Below are 27,470 nucleotides of genomic sequence, written 5' to 3'. Positions count from 1 at the left end.
TTGGGTTCAGGAAGTTCTCTCCAAGACGACAGAGAGGAAATGATAACTTTATGTGACATCGCTATTCATATCAGTCAACCGAGCAGAGCCGTCCCAGAGTATCCTCCTTCTTGTGCTAGAGACGTCATGACGTCTTCACAGGTCAGGAATTGAACTCCTGCACTTTTGTTGTTCGTAAATCTAATTCAAAACACGAAGAGGTTTGACTTTGAATGTAACGGTGTGAAACTGAGCCTCTGACTTCTTACAACGACATTCCTCCATGAATCCATTAACACCGTTTTTAGCTCGTGTCATGACTTCCACCAGGTGTTTGCTAATTGCTGCAGGCTAGTCTGAAGGAGCTGAGTGGAGGAGTTGTGGGGAGGGGGCTGGTCTGTGAGGCGGGGGGGTCGGCTGCAGACTGCAGCTTAGAGGAGGAGCTTTGTAGGAGCAAATGTTTAGGCGCTCCCCAAATGGTTGCCATGGGAGATTAAAAGATTTCTTAAAGAATCCAAGCAACACCCCGGGTGTGTTTTTGATGAGTGGATAACATTACAACATGACATGAAAGCTCAAAAACGTCAATTTTACGTTTATGAAAGTATTTAAAATGATCAGATCAAAAGGAGTTTAACAGCAAAGCGTGCCACACGTCTGTTCAAACGTGTTCCGGTCCACTGCATAAAATCCCAATAAAATCCACCGAACGTCTGTGGTTGAGGTGTGACACGATGCGAAACCTCCAGAAGGCCCCGTGCTCCACTTAGCTCGCTTCGCTCAGCGGCAGAATCCCGTCCTACACGCCCGCCCCCTCTCCTGACTTCTCTACTACGACTTTAGTTTTGCTTTTGTTTTGTTTTGTTCGTCTATTACAGTTTATCTCGCTCTCCATCTACCTGCTTCCTGTACGGGGTTATCCACCATGACAGTTACAGTTAGAGTTGTGGGTTGGAAGGTGGTGCGATAGATGACATAGCAGAAACCATGTGAAAGAGGTCACACGGACGGTTTGCCAGATACGTTTGGAAATGTGTCAGAAACGTCTTCACGGTTCGTCCCCCGGCGGTTACAGTCGGACTTCTCGGTGGAAATGTCGCGTTATCCAAACAGATCAGCTCCGTCTGTCTAGAAGAGGAATCCCTCCCCGGAGTCCAACCAGCGGCGCGTCTTTGCGTGAGCCGGCAGGTAGTTTTCTCGCTGAGGTTTGCAGAAAACAAAACTTTGGAATTTTAGTCTAACCTAAACCACAGCTGCCGTGGCATTTAAAAAAGAAAGGAAAAAAAAAAAGCTTGCATGAGTCATTTGGTTCCTGAGTGACCTACTTTGGCCCCAAAGGTATGAGTATATTTATCTTGCGTGTTTGTGGAGCATCTTTTCACTAACACACTCAAGAAGGGAAGGGATCAAGTAAGATGAAGTCCTGCAGCTGTGGCGGTTTGGTCCGGCGGAGAGGAAGAAGGGGGGCAGGTGCAGAGGAAAACAGATTGTGTGTCAGAACTTCAAAGTGGGGACATTTTTTTTTGTTGTTTTTTTTTTTCTCTCCTTTTTTGCCTGCGCAGCATCCAAACGGCACAAAATAAACACATGTTTGACACACATACAGTTCCAACACCCTTGGAGGTTTGAAACACCCACCTCATTCCCACCGGAGGGGAAGGAGCCCTTCCTGTCCGCTCTGCAGAGTCGCTCAGGCTCTGTTGATCTTGAACAGACATGAGTCAGAGGATGTGATGTGCAGGAAGATGTGAGTTTTTCTCTCCCATGCTGATGCTCGCTGCACAGATCTTACACGTTCTGACCAGAGCAGCACAGAACCTCCCAAACCCTAACCCTCATTCACTTTGAACGTTTGGGTTTTTTTTTTTTTTTTTTTTTGTCTCGCTTCGACCACACGCTGCAGGAGGGTTCGCTCCTGGGATTTTTGCGTGACACAACGTGGTTCATAGTGGTGGGACGGAGGGAAAATGCTACATGGTCATCAAGATTTTTTTACAAATACAAATACATCGTCCTTTACTTTGATACCGCTCAGCAAAAATCTAATTTCAACCAATTTCTATGAAAAGTCATGTAATTACTGAATGGAGGTCATCTCTGTGTGCATCAGTGCAGACAGTGGTGCAACTACACATTATTCAGGTGGATGCGAAAACATAAATCGGCGCCCCCCCCCCAAGGGAAGGAACGTCAGGGGGAAGGAGCGACGCTTCCCCCCCACCCCCCTTGAGGCGACGCTACATGAAGTGTAAAACTCGTTACATGTACCTCGTTATGTGCGAGAGGTGAAGGAGCCCAATGTCATAATCGGCGCGTCGCCCCCTCCAGACGGGGTTTTGGCGCCCCCTCTGGTGCTGCGCCCCTATGTGTTGCAGAGGCTGCATACCCACTTTTTGCGCCTCTGAGTGCAGATCCAGAGGTTCTTTAAAGGCTTAAGAGAGCATTTAGAAAACAAAACCACTGCGCTTCCATTGTGCAATTTGACATTTCAAAAATAATTTCAACAAAACTCTCCCTTTTCAGTAAAGAGTTTTGCCACTACAGGACGAGGTGGTTTCTCAGCGGTTTATCGAAATCAGTTTATTTCTCCAAACAATCCACAAAACCCGAAACACGATCTCTGTGGTGAGATATGCTGGTGGAAACATAATCTTCTCATGTCTTCATGTCCTTGAATGGCCTAGTCAAAGTTCAGACCAAAATTGAAGTTATTTTTGCAAAGTAAAATTTGCTAATTTTTTCAAATTTATTTTGAAAAAAAAATATTGCTTTTCCATTTAAAAATGCTAGTTTTTTTTTTTTTTTTAAACTTTAGGAAATTTTAAAAAAAGGTAGAGTTTGCTACATTTTTCAGTGTTCAGGTTCTGTATGAAACACTGAAAGAGGAGGCAAACCCAGGTTACACCACTCTTTTGACAGAACCTCATGACTCTATACTATTTTACCCTAAATAAAAATCTAGGCAGGAAAAACAAAAAATAATAATTTCATAGTTCTTCTGTACGTTGTGCTGGTCTGTCCCACAAAACCCCAGTAAAGCACAGTGAACGCTGTAATCTGCGACAAATTCTGGACCAGATCAAAGAGAACAAGGCACAGCAGGAGTCTGTGTGTGTGTGTGTGTGTGTGTGTGTGTGTGTGTGTGTATGTGTGTGTGCGTGTTCCTGCGTGCGTGCGTGTGTTGAAGAAGAGGTCTTAATATAGTGTTAAATGGACTCCTGTGAGATCAAATAAAAGTATTTATTTGAACTGGCATTTATTACCTCCAAACATTACAAGAAGGCCTCACAGCTGTGCAAACGTTTATGGACTTAGCTAGTTTAGCGCCAAAATATGGATTTAATCCTGCGCAGTAAAATGTGTCTGAACTTCAGCGTGGGGCACCGCATCCCAGCTTTCTGATTTTTTTTTTTTTCTTTTCCACTTATTGCACCTTCCAGGTTGCTTGTCCGGGTCAACGCCGTTACATCACAGTTTATGGCAGAGCGGCGTGCACTGCAGCAGGGACCGACACACATCGGAGGGACCGAGAGTTTGGGGATTCCCAGAGGGCGGTTCACAGTCAGGATGAGGTCACCGCGGTGCTGCACGCGCATCAAAAGACATCCCAGAAAAATAGCTGGAAGCATCTTCAGATACACCCCGACACTCGCACACAGCCGGCGAGCCCTGGAGAGTATTAAGTGTCGGTTTCAACGCATAAAGCATCTTGATATGTTGGGAATCACCTCTAATTGTTTTTATAGCTTTGGAAAGTCGGTCTTTGAGAGGAAATTTCACATCAGCCTGCAACATGATCTCATCCCAGATCAGCGCAGTTCGAGTCACACATCTACGGTGTTCCTCTGCCAAAAACAATCCTCCCACCATTGTCTTAGGGAGGGGGGCGAGGCAGGGGCAGCCTCCGCAGGAAACAGATATGAGGAATGATTGAATAAGGGTATAAAAAACCCCGAATAAATCCGTAAAAAAAAGAAAAAAAAAACTGATTTATGTTGATAAAGGTTAATAGAGCAGCATTAGTTCCCTTGGTGGAATTAAAGAAGCTGTAAATTGAACAATGCAGCAGTTCATACCGTTTTCATCAGGACAGAGTGACTGAAGTTGCTCTGAGTGTAATTAGATGTATAGAAATCCATCTACATATAATTTGTGTTTATATTGTGCAAACTGGAATTATGATTAATGGAAACATTAACTGTACACAGATTTTCGAAAAAAAAAAAAAAGAAAAACTTTTTGCTTAAAAAAAACATTTTTCACCAGGATGACGTTGTTTCATTAGTTTGCAAAACTGCAGTGGAAACATTCTTTTTGCGTCACACAAGTCATGTGATCAACAGCCGGATGTTACTACTGCCGAAAATGACAAAGAAGACGACAGGAAGTGGTAGGAGGAGGAGAAGGATACTATAGGTTTTTTTAACGACTTGTCACGTGAATAAACTTTTAATCGTGTTTCTTATTTAATGGAAACGTCAGATTTGTGAAATTGTGTTTTTTCGACATTAGCGGAATAACAAAAGTTTTGTGTGCATTTGTAATGGAAATGCAGCAATAAACACTATCTGAGGCTCTATCTTTAAACTTTTAGCTGTTTATTATCCAGCGATTACAACGCGCATATGGATCCACTGCTTTTTATCTGTAATCAGTCAAAATGTTAGGACATCCATTCATCTTTGAACATTTTTATCCTTGCTTAATGATTATACAGGTATTTCTATTCAATTCACTATTTAATTTGATGATTTTTTATATTTTATTTGTTGTGGTTTGTACACAGTGTAGGACCCATTAGCAAACAAGCACAGATAGTGAGAAGATGATGATGAGGAGGATTCTTTAGTAAATGAAAATAATTTAAAACTTCCAGAATAACCAGAACACAAGTAGACAGAGAGAGAGAGAGAGAGAGAGAGAACGGCACAAGGGGGTGAGGGAGAGTAAATAAATGGGGGAAACTGGGAGAACAAATCCAGAGACAAAAAACTAAGCATAAGAAATAAATAACATTTTGTAATTAAAATAACTACGAGTGCAACAGAAACAAGGTTGATCTAATCAAAAATTAGAATAACTAAGGCAAACAGACAACAAACCCAAACTATGAACCCCAAAACACCAGAGATCCTGACATTATTCTTACACTTATATTTGTATTAATGATTCTTTTACTTAACAATTAACTTCCTACTTACGTTAATGTTTTATTTTTGCTGTTTGAGTTTCATTAGCTTTTTAAAGCCTTTACATTTGCCATTGAAATTAAGATTTTATTAAACTAATTCAATGCAGTGATAAAAAAAAGTAAATGTAAGAAATAGTGTATTATACTCATACGTTGTATACAATGGGAGCTGCTACCAATGTCACTCAAGATCAGATTCAGTGAATGAAGCATTTTTGGAATAAAAAAAAACAAACTTTGTGCTCCAACTCTCCCTAAAATATTCCTGAATTTCAGTGGGAGTTGTCTGGAAATTTGCAGAATATTTTCTTCAGATATTATCACAAAGCGACTGGAAGTTCACAGCACTCTGAGCTCAACAACTTCCTGTTCGCTCCTGGTGGTCTGAGGGGGATATTCTTAAAAAAATAAAACACTATTTTATCATTCCTCATAGCTACATACGGAAAACTGCACAGAAGGTAGAATATTTGCTTAAATCGTTGCCCGTCAGGTAGAGTACAACCAGAAACAGAAATAACAATCTGGGTTGTTGTGTTTTTTGTGTGGTGGTGTTTCCCTCGCTGTTGCAGAGCTGCAGGTCTCCACAGGAGGGCGGGGCCAAACAGGTGTCCTCCCTCACACCTGCTCCTACCAAGCGCTCAGCTCCAGAGTGGTTCCTCATGGTTAGCCCTCCTTAGCTCCAAGCGTTCTTCCTTATGTCTCCAAACTTTATCCAGTCATCTCTTTGTGCTCGTCGTTACAGTGTAAGTAATGTAGGTAACCCAGTTCAACATGTTTCTGCTGATAAACTGTCTAAATAGGTTTATGTAGGGTTCAATCGTCATGTTTCTGGGAGAATTTTCTTCTCCTAGTTGTTTAAAAACGATATGGTTTTATTTCAAGTGTACTAAGATACTTTCACCAGAAACTAGACCAAAAAAATAAAAAAATATTTGCAAGATTTTGTTTTTTTGCAGTGCAGATTCCAGTCACTCCTCCCTGATGTTCTCCATGCATCAGTCAGTAAGCTCCTTCCTTCATCTCCTTCGCTTGTTTAATTTCATTGTTCCGCTGCGCTCACCTCTCCTTCCTCTCCTCGCATCGCCCCGCGCTTTCCGGCTCCTCGAATCGGCACGCGTTCATTACTCAAATCACTGTGAGATAAACCTTCTGAAGCTTCTCGTACCCTCGAGAGTCCTGGTGTGAGCGGGTCAGGGAATCACTGAAAACCGTGACGGACAATGTCCGCATGTGCTTTAGAAATCAAAATCTCAGAGGTTTATATCGGGATGTAAGTCGTTTCAAACTCCCACAAGAGAGTTTAGCACGTCTCCACTCTACTGCTGCTTCTAAAATCGTTTTATTGTGTAGAAAAAAGAGAGAGAAAAAAAACTTTTCATAAAGAAATATGGTACTTTGCCTCTTCATAACACACACACACACACACAACAAACGGAGCTGACAGGACCTCAGCAGACTGCAACACTCAGAGGAAAAAGTGCTGAGTAATAGAGCAGCCCACCAGGCTGGTTAATACATCAACTCCAATCAAGTTGAAGTTCATTTTTCACTTTCTCATAAACTCTGAGCTACACTGAGGGTAAGACTTTCCAGAATGTGGCCTCTTTAAAGGATATCTGTGTACAGTTCTGGTCAGGGGTTTGCTTGTCCTCGTCACTGACATGAATATGAGATTAATTTGGGGTTTTAAAAGATTTATTTGACCCGTTCATTTTCCAGCCAACGTATATGAATTAAAAAACAACAACAACAAAAAAAACAAGAATCGGGGGAGCAAATCTGAATTTATTGGGGATTTTTCTCTGTTACAGACAGGGTTATACTTACAACCTCAGATATGTCTACACCTTCGTGTTTAAGTGTCCTGCAAGTTGCAGAGAAACCAAATGCTTTTTACGGCCATCAACGAGGTTCTGGGGTAATCCTGGCTGAAGGTTTGACTATTTTTCTTATAAATGGATGAGGCCATTTAAATTTGACGGCACATCTCTTAATCACGGTCAGTACTTTTCTAAGTAGATTAAGGTTGTTGCCACTTACGGAGCTTAATGTTAAACTGGCTTTGCCAAATCTACGTTTGTTGGATGTTTGGGGCATTTTCTTTTTTTTTAAACTTTCAACAGAATCAACGTTCCCACCATCAAACTACTGATGTCATCGTAAAGTTTCTTCCTTTGGTAATGGTCGTGAAACACACCCCTACCATAATACTCCAACCACCATGCTTCATAGCTCTAACACTTCAGTTTTAAAAGCCTCACCTTGGCTCCCCAAAACACACTTCCTGTCCTTCTCACCATGTTTTCCAGAAACATTTGGTTTGCCCATACGGACAGGTACAAATATGTTCACATTTAGGCTTTTCCTCATGGGGGAACCATCTCACATCCTGCTGATGTGGACAGTGACACTGGTAACCAGCATCTCATGGTCTACGATGGCCACCATGTCAAAACCAACATCCGCTCATCTGAGGCTGACATTTTGGATTAGTCGGCTGAAACTTAAAAAAATAAATAAAGTTACGGTATTAACTGGTGGTGGTTGCATCATGCTGTTGGCCTGTTTAGCAATCCGGTGATGCTGGTGAATATTCACAAAGCGGATGGAATAATGAGGAAGAAAGACTATCACCAAAGTCCTCAGCTTAGATTTAAATTAACAGCTAGTTCACTAAAACCTGGGCATAACCGGGTCTCCAACAGAACTGCGGTCCCAAACAGGCATCAAATGGGACAATATTAAACTTCTGCTTATTATGAGCAATTATCTCAACTCTGTAAAATGTGTGAATTAAGCTTGAACCAACCAGCTTAGATGAGGTCGACCAAAAAGAGTGGTAGGATTGAGCTAGAATTATACTGGAACGATGGATGGGTGAATGGGAGAGTGGTTGGTTGGTTTGGTTGTTGCTTGGTTGGTTAGTTGTTGGTTTGATTGCTGGTTGGTTTGGTTGTTGCTTGGTTGGTTCATCAAAACGTTCTTTGAGCTGAGGCTGCTTTTAGACCATATCGAGTTAGATGTGTTTCGCAAAACTGCAACAGAAACACTTTTTGTTGCATCACACGAGTCACATGATCAACAGTCGGACGTTACTACTGGTGGATCATTGAAGCAAACCACAATTGTGAAATTGTGTTTTCTCGACATTCGCAGAATATCACCAAAGGCTTGTGCACATTTGTAACAGAAACGCAGCCACTGAATGATTTATCAGAAACTAAATGGCTGCTGAACTGCAGCAGCTTTTGTTCCCAGAAACAATGTCCTGCTTTCTTTGAATTATCCACAGAACAACTTGTACTGAGACTGTCTCCTAAGAAGCAAGTAGTTCCAATAACAACGGTCCACAGGGGAGGACTGTGGACTTCTCAGTAACTACAACCACCTTTCTAGAAATACATGCTTCTCTTTAGTTTTTCACGAGTCACTTTTTCAACACTTTGAACAACACCAGCAGAACTCCGGGCCCCTCGGTCGTGCCGGCGGCCGGTGACGGAGAACTTTATCACACGCAACCGAAACAATCTGGATCCCTCGCTGCCAGATTTTCGTTGGCTCACTCCAAGCCTTTAATGCAGACATCATAAAACCGTTTCCCCATGCAGGAGCCCGGCGATGCTGCTGTCTGGGTACATTCTGGTTTTGACAGCACCCTGCATGCTCCCCTTAGAGTTTACATATGGGGCGTAGTGGTGTGAAGTCTGCACCAGCTGTCATAAAACATTTCCAGCAGCGAAGGATGAGAGGTATATATATATATATATAAATATATATATTTATATATTTATTTATTTCAGGATGCCAGTAAACCTCAGTTTGACCTAAAGAAAGCATGCCAGGCCCCGGGGATAAATCACAGACTCACCTAAAAATGCTCGAGCCTGCAAACTCCGACAGATGTGCACAAGAATGTAAGCATGCCGTGTGCAGGCTAACCTCTCTCTAGCTCTCTGTGCACTCACAAACAATGTCAAACCACAACTGAGTCACTTTGGTTCCTGAGTGAAAAGTGGCTCCACACGGAGGCCGGTGGAGGCAGTCCTCTCCCGTCGGCCGGCAGCGCTGACAGCAGCACATTTGTTGTTCTTTCCCATCGTCTGATCACGCTCAGACCTTGACGCCCAGCCCTGGGAACATACAACGAATAAGCTATAGACCATTTGAATGTTGTTATCCATCACCTAGCTCTAACGTGGGGTTCATCTGATAGAGTTGGACATCACCAAAGTGGCGGGAACACGGAGTGATGTGAAAGCAGAAATGGCCGTCTGACTCCAAGAAGTCCAGATTCTAAAATTCTCGTCAGTCTGGGTCCGCATGCAGAGACACAGATGATCGCGATCCGAATTTATGCTTGCCATGCTCACTGTATAAATATTGTCACCTTCAAGAATAATGGCTGTTTTTTTAAATAATAATAATAATGAAATTATTATTATTATTTTGGGGCAAAATAATCATGTTTTTCTTACCAAAAAATGTTTTAGGCAAAAAGAAATTATAGGAAGGTGACGATGTGTAAGTCACTACTTGAAGTTGTGATCGGTTTTGTTTTCTAATCATTCAAGATTCTATCTATTGTTCATCCTTTTCTTTGCCCCCAGACTCACACACAAACACACTAACATGCCCATCCTCTTCTGCTCCCCCCCCCATCTGGCTTTAGTTAGCTGAATGTTGGTTGTTTTTTTCCATCCTCCAATCCCAAGGTTTTATGTATCAGGAAGTGATTAAGATAATCTGATTCTCACAAGATCTTAAAATTAAGTAAAACCATGTTAGGCACACAGCACATGGAAGTGTGTCATTTTTTTTATTTAGAGGAAGAAAAAGAAAAATCTCAACCAAAATACGGTAGCAGTAATTGAGGAGATCAGCACATGTCCAATAATTCATGAGAGTTTGGAACCACATCTCATGGCGCTTTGTTAAAGTTTTGAAGTTTTATCAACGTCATTCTGGACATATTTTCTTCAGCAGTTTTTTTTTACATGACTTTATTCATCTCTGTTTTGACTGCCAACAAATTTTCGTTGTAGGAATACGACAAATCAAATCCTTGAACCTTTTTTGAATGAGCTTTGCAAAGCGGCATCAGATGGACCCGTCACACCATTTCAACCAGGTTGGGGACTTTGACTGGGCCATTGTGGTGACTTAATTTGTTTCTTTTCTGAGTAATTCTGTGGTATAAAGTATAAATCCAGTTGTTCTGACTAATTTGTTGGAGTGCTTTAGTGAACAAACAGCATCATGAAGACAGGTCAGGGAGTTATGCAACTATAACCCAAGTCTCTCAAGAAGCTGTGGAGTCAATCTGAAAAATCCTCTGGACACATTTTCACTAAAAACCGATCAAGATCTGAACTGAAAGGTCGGACAAGAAGAGCGTGAATCTGAGAATCATAATCGAATTATTTAAAACAAAAACATATTCATGTGTTAGAATGGCCCAGTCAAAGTCCAGATCTAAACCCAATCGAGAATCTGTGGCAAAATCGGAAAACTGCTGTCCACCAATGCTCCCCATCTCTGTCTGACTGAGCTTGAGTGGGCAAACATTTCCAGATGTACAAAGCTGGTAGAGACAAACCCTAAAGACTAGCAGCTGGAACAGCAGCTAAAGGTATCGACTCAGGGTGGGGCTGAATACTTTTACACAGCAAACTTTTCCATCTGTTTGTAAAAACAATGTTTTGAATCATGCCTAACAGCTTTTGTTAGTTTTTAATTTATTTATATTAATTTACATTTATATTTGTGACAAAATATGGAAAAGTTCCAGGGCTGTGAATAGCTTTGCATTCAAAAATAAACTAAATGAATTGTTAAATGACCAATAAAATCAATGTACCTATCAGTAAAGTTCCTAACATGTCTTCTACAAGTACAAGATTATAACATGAAAACACTGACGAGTTACCAGAGACACTCAGACGTCCAGCTGAGTAGCAGCATGTTCTAAATGTCGACCTTTGCACTGAGCGTGGCGTTGTCTTTGTGATGGACTGCTAACGTTCAGTCAACACCTCTGTTGTGACTGCAGCCTCCATGTGACCTTAACAGGGTTGGGGAGGACCAGAAAACTAAAGAATGAAAGGAAAAGTTGAAGCATCTATCTCGACTTTTCTCTTTTCCTGAGACAGGGCTGGGCTGTGTTTAAGGTTGTGGCTCCCCATCTGTAACAGTTTCCTGTGTGGTCCACAGACTTGTCATGTAACACAGCCCTTCATCTCATCCAGAACAGACACACACACACACACACACACACACACACACACACACACACACAAAAAGACGAGGTCAGATCAGAGATATTAGGCTCTAATGATGATTTATGAGCTAATACGTAACTCTGTGACATCTCTGAAAACGCAGCGCGGTAAGCGAATATGCGCTCGTTTGTTTTGACTGAATCACTTGGCTCGCAGACGTATCCAAGTCGAGGACGCAGTTCTGCGGTTCAACCACTTTTCACTTGCGTTACAAATTGATAGGATGTAAAATATGACCAAGAGAAACAATATAAGGACCTTTGCTCTGACTTCAAGTGAAATGAAAATCTTCTAACCGTCACTTTAGGACAAATTGCAGATCCTGAGTGCTGTGAGGCGGATCACTGGGGATCGGGGTTTATCAACCGGTGTTTATTAATTTGTCAGGGTCCTGACCTCACCGCTAACGAGAATGACTGCATGTTTACTATGGCAGATTCTGAACCTGCTCTTCCAAGTCCAGGAAAGTTGCAGTTCTTCGCAGAAGTATTCGCTTCACATGGAGGGAAAATGAAAAAAATCTTTCACTCTGAATATCTTAACAGATGTGGAAAGTCTGACATGCATTGGTGAGTCAATACTTTGTAGGAACACCTTTCACAGCAGTTTCAGTTTCAAGTCCTTTGGGGCTGTGCCTCTGCCTCAGTGGGCTTTGACTGGGCCATTCAAACACATTAACATTCTCCGTTCCTAAACTTTTCCATTTGCTTAGAGTCATTTTAGCTAAATCCCTCTTCCCATCAGCTCCAACCAGCTTCTTTGTCCCTGCTAAGGTAAAGCATCTCCACAACATGATGTTGCCACTACCATGTTTCACCATAGGAATGATGAGTTCAGGGTGATATGCTCTCACTTTTCCATCACACATAGACTTTTGCAATGTGAGGAAAAATGTTAAATTTTAGTATCTTTAAAGCCAAAGTATGTAACTTCTATAACAAAAAAAAATCTTGATAAAACTTTAATTATGTTGCGACAGCATAATAAGAGACACTATGTCACAAACTCGAGGCCCATGGCCCAAATCCAGCCCGCCACAGCATTTTATGTGGCCCTCTACATTCTAGTCTAAGCTCTAAGTGTTTAAATATCATGTTATCAATCAAATCAAGGAAGTTTTTATCTGTTTACAACCAAATTCTATCAATCAGTCCCTCCACTTTCTTGAGAATTATCAGGAAAATCCATGCAAAATCAACAAATTGGGCTAACAATTGGGAGTTTCTTACTTTTACCAAACAGCTGCCTCGGCCTCAACTGATGTCAGATTCTAGTCCATGATCTACACAGCGAGTAACAAAAAGTCGGATTTACAGTCAAAAATGAGCACAAATATTAAAAATATTTCCAAACACTTTGATTTTATGGCAAAAAAAAAAAAGAAATCACACAAAAAGAATCATACTGAAAATATGTTCAATAATCTTTTCTGTCCCTCAGTATCGAGAATTCATTGATATTTTAACAGTTTGTCAACTGGTTTTTATCAATACAATCTGCCACATCCGGCCCTTTAAGAGCATTCGTGATCTTGAATTGGCACAAGACGAAAATGAGTTTGACCCCTCTGATCTAGAGAAACTCAGCCCTGCATTTCTCTTTGGTCGCATTGTTCACTGCAGCAGCGTCTTTACAGGATCGCTGATCCAGAACGCGCCTGTTCCTGCTGTGCTGATCTGTCACTTTAAATCCTAATAAAATACTTTGGGGTTTGTGGTTGTGCTGTTACAAACCGTAATAAAGTTCAAGAGAGATAAATACCGTTGCTAGGCAGAGGATTAGCTAAGCGGTTTGACTCTAACGTGACAGGCTGCTGGCTCCAAACACTTACCAACATGCAGCGGCATCTTTTCTTGTTTTTTTTTTTTTTTTTTTAGCACTAAACACAAAAAAAAGGTCAAAAATATTCTGCTGATATCAGAGAAACACGTGTAGCAGCAGTTTAACTCCTCATGCAAAAAGCCAAAATAACATCTCTCCAAGTTTTTCAAGTGTCAACATTGCGACCAAAGGCCATGTCATCATCGGACTGCTTCGAAGTTTCCTCCGCCCACAGACTGGTTTGCCCGGTGCCCCATTTCTATTTTATTGCTTACACTCGAGCACAAACACACAAACACACTCACGCTCACACACACACACACACATGTGGTGGGATGAAAACGACTAAAACCACTAATCATTTCAGGGCCACACTGTCAATTCCCACTCGTCTCTGGGCCGAGGAACACGTACAGAGAGATTGGTCCGTTTTGCTTCGCGAGGTTTCGGCCTCGACGGAAGCGCCGCCGCTTTGTCTTCAGCCCGTTGAGAAGGCGGCCCGGTTGGGGTCGCGTACCTGTAGGCGACGCTTCGGAACCGAAAAGACACGTGACGCGTGGAGACAAGTGGGGAGCGAGCTGACAGCCGACCTACAGAGCAGCGCGGCGGCGCAGTGGAGCGTACAGCATGTGGTCCAGTGGGAGTCAAATGGGAGGATAATTAGAGGCCCGTTTCAAGTGGAGCAGACCTTACAGTAACAAGGCTGTGATGGTGACAGATTGATGGTGTGTAATAGGAGGTTAGGACAACAGTGGAGGTCCCAGGTCATGAATGGACTTTTTTTTTTTTTTACCTTACTGCGTTGTGGCGGCTGATGCACAGGAGCTTTCTGCGAGTCTGGGAAAGAACTCTGGGAAAATCCCACGGGGCTGCGATGCATGTGTGAAACACGCAGCCGGGTTTCGCACCGATGAGTTTTACTCGAATTATGTCATGCAGCTAGAAGGTGTGAGCCCAAAGTTCCCAGTCATCGTCTACAGGAATGTCGTCTGATTTGGAGCTTCAGTGATCTTCTATTCAGGGTGATAAAAATACGACGCGACTATTCGTTCAGTATTATGTGCTTTCCAGGCATGCAGTGACATTTTGTAGCACAGTCATGTAACTATGTTAGCTTCAGCTGTTGTAAAAATGACTTAAAAGAAATTTTACGCCTTGAATTTGGGCCTCTGTCTCAGCTGAGCTCATTGTAGGAGCTACTTCTCAGTGAAACGCTGGTAAAAAACGTTAAAGGGTTAACAGAGGAGCCATGTTGTGATGGCTTCCTGTAGGTGGAGCTTCAGATAGAGCGGGAGTTTTTAAAGAGACAGAGGCCCAATTTCATGGCATTAAATTTTCAAAGTCAAGTTTCTTTTAAGTCATATTTTATATAAATGCCGTTTCTATAACAACTGAAGGTAACATAGTTAACTTCATTGTGCTATAAAATGGCGCTATGTGCCTGGAAAAAACATACCACTGCCCCTTTTAGGCTGCCATAATGCTGTTGTTCAGAAGCAACAATAACGTTTCCAAACATGAGAACATGCTGAACTAAAATGATTTGCGAGAACCAGGCAGTCCAGAAAGGTTTCGCGACTGGAGCGATTTACAGTACAACAAACCCAAAAAACACGGGTCAGCTCCTTTCCCCGAAAACATTCCCCGAAACAAACTGAACGTCTTAATATAGCTGTTCCCTCCGGACCCGGCCCTGACCCAAACTTGACCATGTCTTGACCAAGCTGTGGTCGCGTCGCTGTCTCTCTAGGATCCACACTCGCGGCTCTAGGCAGCACTTTGGCTCGCTGGACCCACTCCATCAAGTCGGGAGACTGCCGAACCAACACACAAAGCTGGAGCAGCAGGCATGTGCAGAGACGGCCACATGGCCGTGCACCATAATGCTTTCTCAGCCCACCGTAGCCAGCTACGTTTGCGCAACTCCGAGCAATTATGGTCTTCCTACCGAAACAGGTCTCCCAAGACTTCTGCTGTCCAAGTGCTCCGCACAAAGAGCTTTATTTTACTGCACCCAGCTCACACAATCAATCACAGAGGCTACAGCATAATTGGGATGTATATTTTCTTGTGGTCATGTCCTTACCACGCAAGATCGGCTGCATTATGCAAATATTTTCTGCTGAGAATTTTGATGAGTTTTGAAACTGTGTTCACTCCCTTTTTGTCCCTTTGTTGTGTTTATGTTGTGGTTATTGTCTTTCTAAATCAGATATTTAGGGAAACACATTGTTGTTTCAGGGCAGGAATCTGTCTGAATGTGCACGGGAGGCCCAAGGAGCGGAGGGGGATCCTTGAGCACATTTTCTCTGTAAGAGTTGGAAACATTTTCTGCATTGTTTTACGCTCCTCTCTAGGGGCAAGCGTTGCATTTTCAAGAGTCGTTCCCAAGAAAAAGAGTCTCTGGTTGGCTTTTCCTGGGTTTGATTGTCTCGCGCAGTCAGTTTTGACAAGTATTTTTATCACTCAAAAAGAGGTCTCACCAAAACTGCACATTTTCTGCAGTTTTTACCTTCTGGGTCAATTTGTGGATCCAGTTGTGCATAAATCAGTTAGCTGCACACACCCAGCATTTTACAGCATGTGTTTGCCCACAAGGTTTTTAAAACACAGTTTTCCTGGATGCTGACCAAATGTATGTCAACTTTTGAGTTCGAGGAAAGTTACAAATAATTTCTTAAAAAAATAAAAAATGGTCTCAACAAGTTTTCTTGTGATAAAAATTATTTTGGTTCCGATTAAGCTAAAAAAAAAAAAAATGTTTGGTCTGATTTAACTTCAGTAAGTGAGGAAATAAAATATGTTTGTCTCCTTTTATTCAGTGTATGGATTTATCTGGTTGCAACTGCATATTTAGTGAAAACTCTGGTCACTTTTAAAACATCGTCAGACGTGAATCGACCAGTTGTTTACAAAGAAACCAAAGATTATTTGCACAGGAGATGGAAGCAGTGTGCCCCCACTGGTGTACCAGTATTGAAACGTGTACTTGTAACGGATAAAAAGGCAGCATAAAAATATAGTAAAAGTTTGTTCACATTATATTCGCTTCCTACCTGTTGCTAACTGTCCAAAGAAATAAAACAGCATTCACATAAACAGCTGTGATGCCCAAAATTTAAAACTGGCCTCTGTCTAACACTGGACTCGGAAGCTGCAGCTCAGAGGCGGAGCTTTGTCCTGGAAGGCGGAGCTAGGGCCACCCAGCCGTTTTGCACAGCCGAATGGTTGCCGTGGGAGATTAAAGGATTTCTCAAACATGCATAAAAGAATCAAAGCGACACTCCAGGTATGTTTCTGATGAGGGAATAACATTATGACGGAAAGCTCCATCATACTGCAAACTTCTTAACCCCGTTCTTCATATTCTTTGAGGTTTTGTATCTTGAGAATCTAATCTGCTCCAGCTCAACCCAACTGTTGTTCTCACACTTTATCTTTTTCATTCCAGTCATATTTTCCTGTAATATGTCCTGTTAGGCCTTGGGGCACCACTGAAAATGACACCACCTCAGTAACCCACAGCCAGTTGATGCTACAGCTAGATTGCAGCTGATAACACCATGAAGTCAACCAGCAGGCACATTATGAATTTGTTTATGGCATAATTACTAATCAGACTGTGGTTTACAGGATCATCAGTGCAACCTCTAAGCCATGTACAAAACATTTAGTTTCTGTTGGGATTTAATTAAATATCAGTGTGGCTTCTGCGTCGGAGCCAACACCACGCCCAGGAAAAGGTGACAGATGGTGCTCCTCTTATTTTTGGATCGCTCAATAGGCCTCTTTTTGTTCGCATGCGGTGTTGTTTGTGTGTGGATGTCTGCAGGAGACACAAAAGCAGGAGACTAGTAAGTTCAGAAGTAAAATCCACACCACAGCCAAACCCTCCAACAAGCACAAATAGGCCGAATGAGAGAGTGTTTCCTGGCCTCCTGCTCCTTCCCCGAAAAATGTCCGCTCACGGATCCGCCGACGCTGTCTGTCTGAGGCGCCGTTCAACTCCTTCATCGTTTCCGTTGCTACGATGAATGTCTCGTCCTCCTCCGGCTCTGAGGAAGAGCAGAAACGGGAGGACCAGTCCAACTAATCCAACTGGCAAAGTCATGAAGAAGAGAGATCAAACGGTACGTAGCGTATCCATAAGGGCCACATATTTTCTTAGCAGAATTGTGTCAGCCACTTGTGCAAGACTCATCAGTGCCACAGTTGAGAAAGAGCTTTGGATTTGCCAGTGGGATTGCTGGGCTCATGATTTAAATGTGTCGGCTCAGCATAACCAGTGAGGGAAGAAACTGAGATTCAGTTCTTAGAGAATAGAATTAGCGGATCGAGGTTTCTGGGAAAATCAGATATGACACATCTCTACCACACTATGTCAGCCAATATTGCAGACAAGATGTTTTTCGTCTGCCTACGTAAACTCCCAGAGAGCATTTTCTATAAATGTCAAAACCACAGTCAATTTATTTATGTCTAGACTAAAATTAGAGTAAAATTGAACTTTTGGTTGATGAGCAGTTCAAGCTTTAGACATCTAATAGATTGCGGCATTCAAGATCAAGTAAATGAAGCCAAAGGGGGGAAAAAATGTTGGAAAACTGCATTATAAGTCGATGCTCTTGTCGCAGAGTTCTCATAAGACAGGAAACAGCCTCTGGTGGGAGCAACAATTACCGGCGCTCATTAAACGGCAAGTGAATGGTTTATTTGGAACAGGATAATTAACAGTGGGGGAGATCTGCTGCTGCTGCTGCTGGGAAGGGAGGTTTGATCCGGGGCTAGAGCAGTGAGCGATCACTGAGTGCGTGGAAAGAGGAAATGGAAAACCCAGGAGGGAAGGTAAGTGTTTCCAAGAGTTTGGAGGATGCAGGTAAGCAGTGGAGGATTGGCAGGTAGGCTGGAGGATTTGGTGCTGAGAGGCGCTCCATCCAACAGTGAAGGCAACGTAGGAGCTGGGTCCAAGGAGCCAGGAGACGATCTTTGATGGAGGATGGACTGCAAGAAGGCACAAAGGACATCGAAGGTAAGTCCAAATAAAAACAGGTTTTCTTTAGTGGTGACTTAGTGAGTTAGCCATCTGCCTGAGGAAACCTCCTCCAAATGCTGCTCCCTGATTTGCACCAATTGGAGGCTTCGCCTGCCGGTCACACCCTATGGAGGAGGAAGGCAGGAGACACACACACACACACACACACACACACACACACACACACACACGCGCACACACTATCCAGGTCACAACCCTCTGAATACAACCAGCATGCTGTTGGTACTCACATGTATTGAAGGTGATCTGTGATGGCTGGTATTGGAGTCAATCACAGAGGAGCTGCTGCTGTATGACAGCAACGTTCCGTTTATCATTACAGGCTGAGCAGCTCCAGTGATTAGTCTGAGTCTGCTCACTCAGTTTCTCCTGACTGGTCATTTCCTGTTCCTGGTCACGCCCGCTGTCCCTCATGAGTATCGTGCTCAGTGCCTTCACCTGTCATGGCGGTCAGACTCACTGTGAGATCATCTGCTGTGCTCAGTCACAGCTTTCAAACTTTCCATTTCCTGATCTTTTTTCATCAACCCATCGGTTGATGAAAAACTATTTATTCCTCCCTCCTGTGGGAACCTATCATGTCCTCACTGTTGGGTGCAGGAGATTTAGTATTGTTAAATAAGAAACGCAATTAAAATCACGTTTATGAGATTGTTCACACAAATTCAGTCGAAAACATGACGCAACATGGTCCTCCGACTACTTCCTGCCGTCTTCGTCTTAGAGGTTTCCACCAATGGCAACAACCGGTTGTTAATCATGTGACTTGTGTGAAACAAAGGAAGTGTTTACGTTGCAGGTTTGTGACATAAACCAGTTTTGATTTGGCCAAAAGACCCGCCTCATCCTAGCAGCAAAAAGTTTTTGCGAAAAACGAGATTTTTTTAATTTGGTGTGTTTCCATTATGCAAACTTATGTTCGAAATGTCTTATTGTTAGGTGGGCAATGGAAATGCATCACCTATATGTTCGTAAATCATTCAGTGTCCCTTCCTAACTCTCCGCTCTCTTGTCCAGAACACTGCTGGCCTCAGAGACTCAGTTCTCTGGCTATTGCACATTCTTTTATTTTACAAATGAAACCTTTTGCATTTAAAATTGGTGTCTTGCTATTGACTCTACCTGTGGGTCAGGAATTAGAGCAGAAATTACCTCTATTTCTGGGTTTATAGCAGTGTAAGTTATGATTCACCTTGAAACACTGTATTTTTCTTTTTCTTTAACAAGTATAAATTCATTGTTGTCCCACATTATGTACAGGAAACACCTCGTCGTGAGTGCAGTGTCTTCTCTGAGAACAATTCTTTACTCTGTTGGTCAGTCTCTGCAGTCAGACTGCATTACAACTCATCTGACTCAGTGGATAGTTTTGTCATTTCCTATTTCATGTTACTGCTTTGGCCCAACATGCAGTTCAAGCTTTAACGTTACTGGTGAGTTTATTTTCTAAATATAATTAACCATCTTTGACTTTCCGAGTCTCCGTTTCTTCATTCCTGCTCCCAGCAATTACGCAGAGCATCAGTGGCGGTGACAGCACACTGAGAGATTTGATTCAGTCGGTTCCAAACGCTCGGTCGCGTTGCGTTTTTGTCTGCTGACGCAACGGGCTGTTAAAGTTTTAGCAGTTTTGAAATCGGTCCATCTCGATGTGAAAATTACTTTCACAAAGCTGTGGCACGGGATTCCAAAACCACATCTGCCGTTTGAGTTTTCTCTGATGACAAAACCGTGGAGGAGGCATGAAATAAAAGTCACGGCATTAACGAAGACGGACAGCTTATGTGTTTTTCTTCAGACGCTCACTCTCGATGGTTTTGTTCGCTAGAATATTTCTTTCCCCTCCACATCAGACCTGGAAACCTGAGTGAGACTTGCGACCTGGAGCGGATCTCCCATGGGGTTTAGGGCGAGCCGTGCCGTTTCTAAAATTAAACCCAGAGTGAAAGAAACCTCAACCTTCCTGGGTCACAGAGACATGTTCAGCATAAAAACCTTTGATTCAGGGATTTAAAAAAAAAAAAAAAGCTTTCAATTTAATTCAGTTAATCTCAAGTCAGTTCTCATCGCACCATAAAAAAAAAAGAAAAAGTTCTACCAAAATCAAGTCGAATTCAGATCAATTGAGATTCACATCAGTTTATTTCTATTTCTGGGGGGGAAAAAAACCTTTTTAGGTTTTCACTTACAATCTAAACTTTAACTTTAATCTCTTGTACTGAATGAGTTTACTCATCAGTTTACTTAGCCAGCATACAAGAGCAAATTTTGATGTTTGTTTCTATTGAAATTATGTGTAAATATGTAATTAGTTACTAATATCCAATCCACTGAATGTTAAACAAGAAAAGTTGGTATAAGGTATTCAAATAAATATTTTTGAATAAAAAAAAAAAGAGAAATTTCATGATGAAAATATATTACCTACAACATGAGAATGAGAATATAATAAAACCACATATTTTGTACTATTAAATAATAAAGAAGTAAAAACAAATTGTAGTATGACTGACGTGATTTACAATCAGATTAATAATTAACGTCTTGCAGCCTGAATGAATCACAGGGTGTGTCTTTGCACAGGTTCCTTACACACAGCTTCCCCTCACTTCAATTTGAAACACCTGTCTGCAGCTAGGAGTAGCGTAGCTTGAGTGTTCTTCCCTCGGTAACAGCGTTCACACCAAAGAGGGTTGTTGTCAGAACAGTCCAGTAAGTAGCACTCAGGTTTTGGTGATAGAAATAAAATTAGGTTATTGGGGGGGCGGGGGGGGGATTTCAGTTTCTGGCTGCCCAGTAACAGCTGATTTTTTTTTTTTAGTGCCTCTGATATTAATGGATGTTACAATCAAAAGTGTACAACGATTAAAAACAAAGAAGATGCCCTCCCAATACTTTAGCTTGTGAATTACAAATGTTTCTAATGTGACCAGAGATTGCATATCATGCAGGTTATCTTGTGGGAATGTGAAAAAGTATTATTTCAACCAATATGACCAGATAGGCTTAGTAAATTTGTTCACTTTTTTTTTTATTGCTTTGCAAGTTAGTTTTAGTTTATGCTTTTATAATTAAACAATCAGATCTTGCCAAGGAGTCCAGGGTGGATGTGATGCATTTTGACATTTTCAAGTCACGAAAGTTCAGAGCAGCTGCATGTTCCTCGAGAAAAAAAAAAAGAAAGAAAAAAAGAAAGTTGTAAAACTTTCATCTTACTCTGAGTCAGAACCCTATTCGGGGTCACGCCTGACACAGGAAGGAGGAGAGGAAATGCCGGGACACTACTCAGGTATTTGTGGGAGGTTTCAGCCTCGTAACCTTTCTAGGCAAAAAGTGGCACATAAGTTTCACTTTCAAACTGTGTGTGTGTGTTTTTTTTTCTTTCTAATCTATCTCAGAGAGATCGCTATCGGCGCACTGTAACCCACAGATATACAAAATGCCAGCAGCGCTACTATGTTCTTCCAATCCTCCGTATCTTCATCTTGATCTTTCCGCTGCATTTGTCACGACGAGGTTTCACAACCCAGGCGAAGTGCCGGGTGTGAAAACCGAGCGAGGGTCTGCTCACCTTGGAGAGCGTGACGTCTGCGGCCGCATTCCAACGCAGGATCCGCATTCCCGGGCGAAGAGGAACAACAGGCCTGATGGCGGTTTGATTTAACACAGCCTTTCACTTGACTCTGTGGCGAATAATAAAACTAATGCACTCTGCTCTGTGGGAAATGTCAAGCCCACAAACAATGTTCAATAAACATTCAGCCAGTCTGGACCGACGCCTGGTAAGCAAAAACATGCCTCAATGAAAAGGGATTTGCAACGGCAAAGTGACACACACACACACACACGCACACACCATCTCCGGGACATCTGAACACCCCCGCCTGCCCCCTGTCTAGCAACATTAACCTGGGCTTTATTTGAACCATTTTAGATGAAAATAAATGCTAATGCTCGGTCAGCATTAGCGAGTTAGGGCAGTTTAAGTCCCCGGATCGCGCCAGCTGAGGATTCCCTTAAAGTTCTGGGTTGCGTGGAAAAAGGGTGTGCGCCGCTTTGAGTATGATTCTTGTTGTGTGTGAGTATGGGTCTGCGTGTTGGCTGGAGCGAGTACAGTGACTCTCAAACCAAAGAGAGCCCTGCCCACTCCCACAGTGGAAAGAATGATGTGTTATTCTGTAAATGACACTACTGACCAAGCAGATGCTTGCCTGAGGTGAGATGCTGGCCATTGTGTGTGTGACTCACTTTGAATGAAGCAGTGAGCCATCACAATATTTTCTTAATTCTTCATCTACTGGTAAATAGGTTAGGCTTAGCATGTGCGTGTGTGCGTGTGTGTGTGTGTGTGTGTGTGTGCACATGTGCGTGTGTGTGTGTGTGTGTATGTTGATGAACTGGAGCTCCCTGCAGGTTGTGCTGATTACCACGGGGGTGGCCACCTGTGGAGTTTTTGCTCCTAACTGCATTTGCCTTGTCTTGTGGTTCCAGTGTGTGTGTGCGCATGTATGTGTGTGTGTGTGTGCAGTACGGGGGCCGGCCCCTTCGTTATGCTCATTCTGCATGCTTTCTAATCACACAGACCACAGAGGAAGTTGTTTACAACGTGCAGTTGCACGTCCGCGTGAGGGGCCAGCGGGTCCGTATCGTGAGACTGCAGGTGCGGATGAGTGCCATGTTGGGCTTTATGAGCATGTAAGTGAGTAAGTATAGAGTGTGAGAGTGCCTGTTTGAATGTTTTGCGTGAGAGCCTTCGTCTCTTCATGTGGTCAATGAATCCTGCCACAGTTAGCATAATTGTGTTTACAGTAAAGCTACTGCCTACTTCTTGACTGGCTGCGGAACAAACACTTACTGGATCAGAATCAAACTTCATGCCAAATGCCAAAGTGTGGGATCTGAGTGCAGCGCGATTTCAGGTGGCAAGGCAGCACAAAGGGCTGCTCTGACTTCCATCCTCCTCAAACCATCGGTTTCTAGAAAAGGGCTAAACCATCTCCTGTGCTGACATGTCCAGCCTCATGTCCAAAGGCGTTTTGGCTTTGTGTAGACTCCAAGAGGTCAGCTTCAGAAATGTAAAAGCAGTCTCTAGGTCCCCTGTGAAATAGACTACAATGGTCTTTGCTCCCTGGTTGCTTGTGCCAATTGTCTAACTAATGTTTGTCTTAAGTAGATCCTGTGGAATAAATTGATAAACTGAAAGCAACCAATTGCATTTCAGCAAAGACAAGTTAAGCCTCAGGTGAAGGAGAGTTTAAGTAGATTGGGCCGACGTCGGCGGAGAGGGGGAAGCTCGACTGGTTTTCTGTGGTGAACAGGGAGCCAAATTATAAGACGTTCCTCAGTTAGGGACCTCACAGCCACCTGTCATACATTAACATTGTTGAGCTCTATCCCAGGGAATGCCAACTTTCGCCGGGGCCCTCTTACGCCTTGTGGTGAATTGGCAGTGCAACTGGCCCAGAGCGTGGGCACTCAGGTCAGTTCACTTCTTGTTTTTCTTGAAAAGGGAGGTAGTTGTCAGGAGTCAAGCATTGTTCAAGAATGCCCTCCTATAAATACTTCCTCAAATGACTGGTGTCCTGCAACTCTTTGATGAGTCTCTGCTTCAGCAAACCTCAGTCAAATAATGAGGTCATTAACAGGACTCTGGAAAATTTGAGTTTACTGAGGAGTTGATTCAGCTATTTGACTGAAATATGTTGGACAGGGAGATACTGAAGAGTTGCAGGACATTGGCCCTCGATGACTGGAGTTGCCCAAACCTGGACTAGACTAACTAGGCAGCAGGACTTGGGGAGAGGGCCGTTGTCAATTAACCTGTTAAAGTTTTGTGTACAATATTGCGATGTTACAATAAATGTGGAAATTTAGTGATGTATAATATTTCTTGTCAGAGTTAGTCGAGAAAATCAACTGGAATGCCCCTAAAGCCAGAAATTGGATTTGGAAAGTCTGAAAAGTTTCTGGGTCAGATTCTACAGTGTTTCCCTGCCAAATGTCAAAGTGTCCCTTTGCAAGGCGCTGATCCCAAGTTGCCCACTGTTCTGTTTGTCGGTGTGTGTGTGTGTGTGTGTGTGTGTGTGCGTGTGTGTGTACCTGAGTGAATGAAGATCTACTGTTAAATGGCTTTAAGTCGGAGTATGACTGGAAAGATGCTGTATAATTTCCATTTGCCCAGTTTAGCTAACATGAGTTATGATGGTGGTCAACTGTATCAATCAACTAGAACAATCATTTTTCAGAAATGGAAATGTATAAAAGAGTTAAAATCAGTATGTTTTTTTATTGACTTATTGCGTGAACAAACATATTCATGTGGGATTTTAAATGCCTTTCTTATTTGATGAAAACATCACAATTGCAAAATTGCGATTTTTTTGCATATCATTGACAAAGTTTTGTGGTCATTTGTAATGCAAACACAGCTCCTGACAGATTAATTTCCAAAAACTCTCTCCTTAAAACTGACCAAGAAAACTTCCAAACGAATCCTCTAATGTCAGAATCATTTTACTTACATATACCCAACTATCTGCCCTCCAACTTCATTGCAGCAATTCACTTATTAACCTTCTTAGAGTCGAAGGCCGCTCCACCAACATGGAAGAATCTGATCCCTACCTGATTCTTTCTAACCATTCTGTCAGACCTTTCCCTCTTTTCAGGAAATTTACCTGGTCTAATGCAAATACAAGCTATTCACTCTCTCACTCACTATGAAATATATATATAAAAAAAGTTCGAACCGACAGCATAAAAACACCAAAGTATGGCATGTCTTGTATATTGAGAGGACTGACCCAGAACTGCCACCTGTAGCTCAACTTCACGACGCGACGATGCGCTGAAAATGGATTCGGAATGAAACAGGAAACGGAAAAAGGCTTTAATTGCATTACATTTTTAGCAGTTTGCTTGTCTTTCTGTTTCTTGCTACTGCAACATCACTATAATGATTCAACATAATACTGGGTGGGCAATATGGACTTAAAGTTTAATCGATATTTTGTGGTAGTCTTCTGATAACAATAAAAGTGACGATAAGAAGTATTTACTACTTATTAATAGGTAAACCTCGGTGTGACTGTGACTACATGGTACACCAGTCATAGCTCCACAAACATAACAACTGCTATTGAAAATATTTGTAATGAGCTTCTCTAGGACACTAGTCATGTAAAACAGTCTGATTTATATCACTAAGCTGCTCACAGCAACTGCATTTAATCATATTTTCAAATTTAATAATATTTATAGATATTCTTAATGGAAAAAAAAAACCTGTGGAATTTCAATGCCCAAAAATAGTTTTGGGGGAGTTTTAAACACCATTAATTGGAATGTATTGCGACAACAATGAATCAAAAATTCTTATCGCGATAAAGGAATTCATCACAATAAATGATAAGCGATACGATAAATGCCCACACCACCAGAGATGAAAATCTATGCAAATCTATTGGCTGAGTGCTGAAAGCGACAGAGTCGCAGCAGAGCCGTCGGTGCTCCTGCTCATGCTGAGGAGTTCAACCCTGATTGGAATTGATAGACAACCTCAAACCACACTGACTGCTGAAATTGACTGTTTTGTGTTTTGCGACTTCAATTATGGTCTACCAGCAGATCTGGTGAACTAGATTCCTGTTTGTTACATTCTGATCTTAACTTTGGAGTCATCCCTCTGAATAATGACTTCAAAAAAAAAAACAAAAAAAAACAGCATTACAGGAAATCTATGAATATGACATATGTCCCCCACATTCTTATTTATCTTTAAATGGGTTCTGAGTCGTGGTGGTGTCAGTGAGTTCATCACTGTGGTAGAGTAATTCTAAACAGCTGTACGTTTGCGTGTGTTAAATATGCCCATGCCTGCCTATATATGTATGTATTTCTGAGTATTTGTGTGTGTTGGACTAGCATTAGCCTCACGCCACACACACACACACGGGGACAGGGCAGTTGTTGATTCCTGGTTTCCTCTCTCCAGCCTGCTCCCGGTGCCGTGGTTTGCTGCAGACAAACTGATGGATTGCTGCGGGGAAACGGCTGCACATGACATGTTTGTTTCCAATCAGAGCCAGGATTAACTCAGGATAAACAGGCTCTTCTTTCTCAGGTGATGCGTCTCCCGACAACACAGGCGCATGGATGCGGTCGGGGCCTGCCGGTTAATCCAGGAATAAGATCTCGATCGCATCCCGAGGTCATCTGGATTCCGGTAAAGGGGATGTTTGGCAGAGGAGTTCGCTCTCGTGTCAATAACTCTGTGGGTGGAAGCTTTTTTACTAGCTCTCCTTGCATTGTGTACGCTTGAGTAAATGCGTGCGCACACTTTTTTTTTTTTTTAGTCCTAGCGGCTTTGACTGGGAAAAGCCAAGAAGTATTCGTCGATCTGCTCAGCTTCACAAATGCTTAAGTCGTATAAAAAGTCAAGCGTGGAGCAAAGAGCAGAAAACAATGACGGAATTCCTTTTTGATTAAGAGACAAAGCTTTGAAGGAATTTGAAAGCAACAAGAAACAAAGTCGTATGGATTTGTATGAGGGGGGTCGTGGTGGGGTGGGGGGGGTGATGAAGTGTTGCCAACTCAGAAACAAAAAACTCTTTATTCTCTGGGCTCAGAGAGGCCACTACATACTGTTCCTGGCCGCCGCAGCCAATCACCTGAAATCAACAACAGACTTGTCATAAACCTTAATAACACCACGTGGGTGTGAGTGTGTGTGCGCGCGCGCGTGCCTGTGCGTGTGATGCAACCAAATAACTTCAGTAAAAAAAAAAATACATGTGGTGATTTAAACGACAGTCTCTTTGGATTGTGTTTCTTTTTCTTCCCAACAATGCGGTGTTCCACTGTTTGTTCGGCGCTGAAGTGATCCGCCGCTCTGTGTGCTGCACACACAGAACCGTCTCTCTGTAGTTAAGTGTCTTCTCTCCTCACCGGAAGTTAATGGGGTCACCGGCTGCTAATGAGGTCTCCCACAAACAAACATCTGTGCAGTTTTGTTGACATCATCGTGGAAACAATTGTTTCTGCGAGATCATCTAGGAAAAAGCCTGAACACATGATTTCAAACCATAAAGGAAAGACCTTTCTCCGCTGGGTTTCCTGACTTTGATCAAGCTGATAAAAAAAAAAA

The 27,470-nt window shown here is 42.5% G+C and overlaps 1 long non-coding RNA gene across 1 annotated transcript in view; it reads left to right on the top strand.

Moving 5' to 3' along the window:
- Nucleotides 1-20,368: 20,368 nt before the first annotated feature.
- The window catches only part of LOC106957294 (uncharacterized), a 12,142-nt gene continuing 5,040 nt past the window's right edge, over nt 20,369-27,470 (top strand). The window contains exons 1-2 of the long non-coding RNA XR_001426924.1: nt 20,369-20,380; nt 21,066-21,077. This is a non-coding gene — a long non-coding RNA (uncharacterized LOC106957294). The remainder of the gene's footprint in view (nt 20,381-21,065; nt 21,078-27,470) is intronic.

This window comes from Poecilia latipinna, unplaced genomic scaffold (assembly GCF_001443285.1).
Source record: "Poecilia latipinna isolate Pla-1442-1.1 unplaced genomic scaffold, P_latipinna-1.0 Scaffold892, whole genome shotgun sequence".
Taxonomy (NCBI): Eukaryota; Metazoa; Chordata; class Actinopteri; order Cyprinodontiformes; family Poeciliidae; genus Poecilia; species Poecilia latipinna.
Note: the sequence above shows the minus strand (reverse complement) of the source record. Positions and strands in the feature narration are given on the sequence as shown.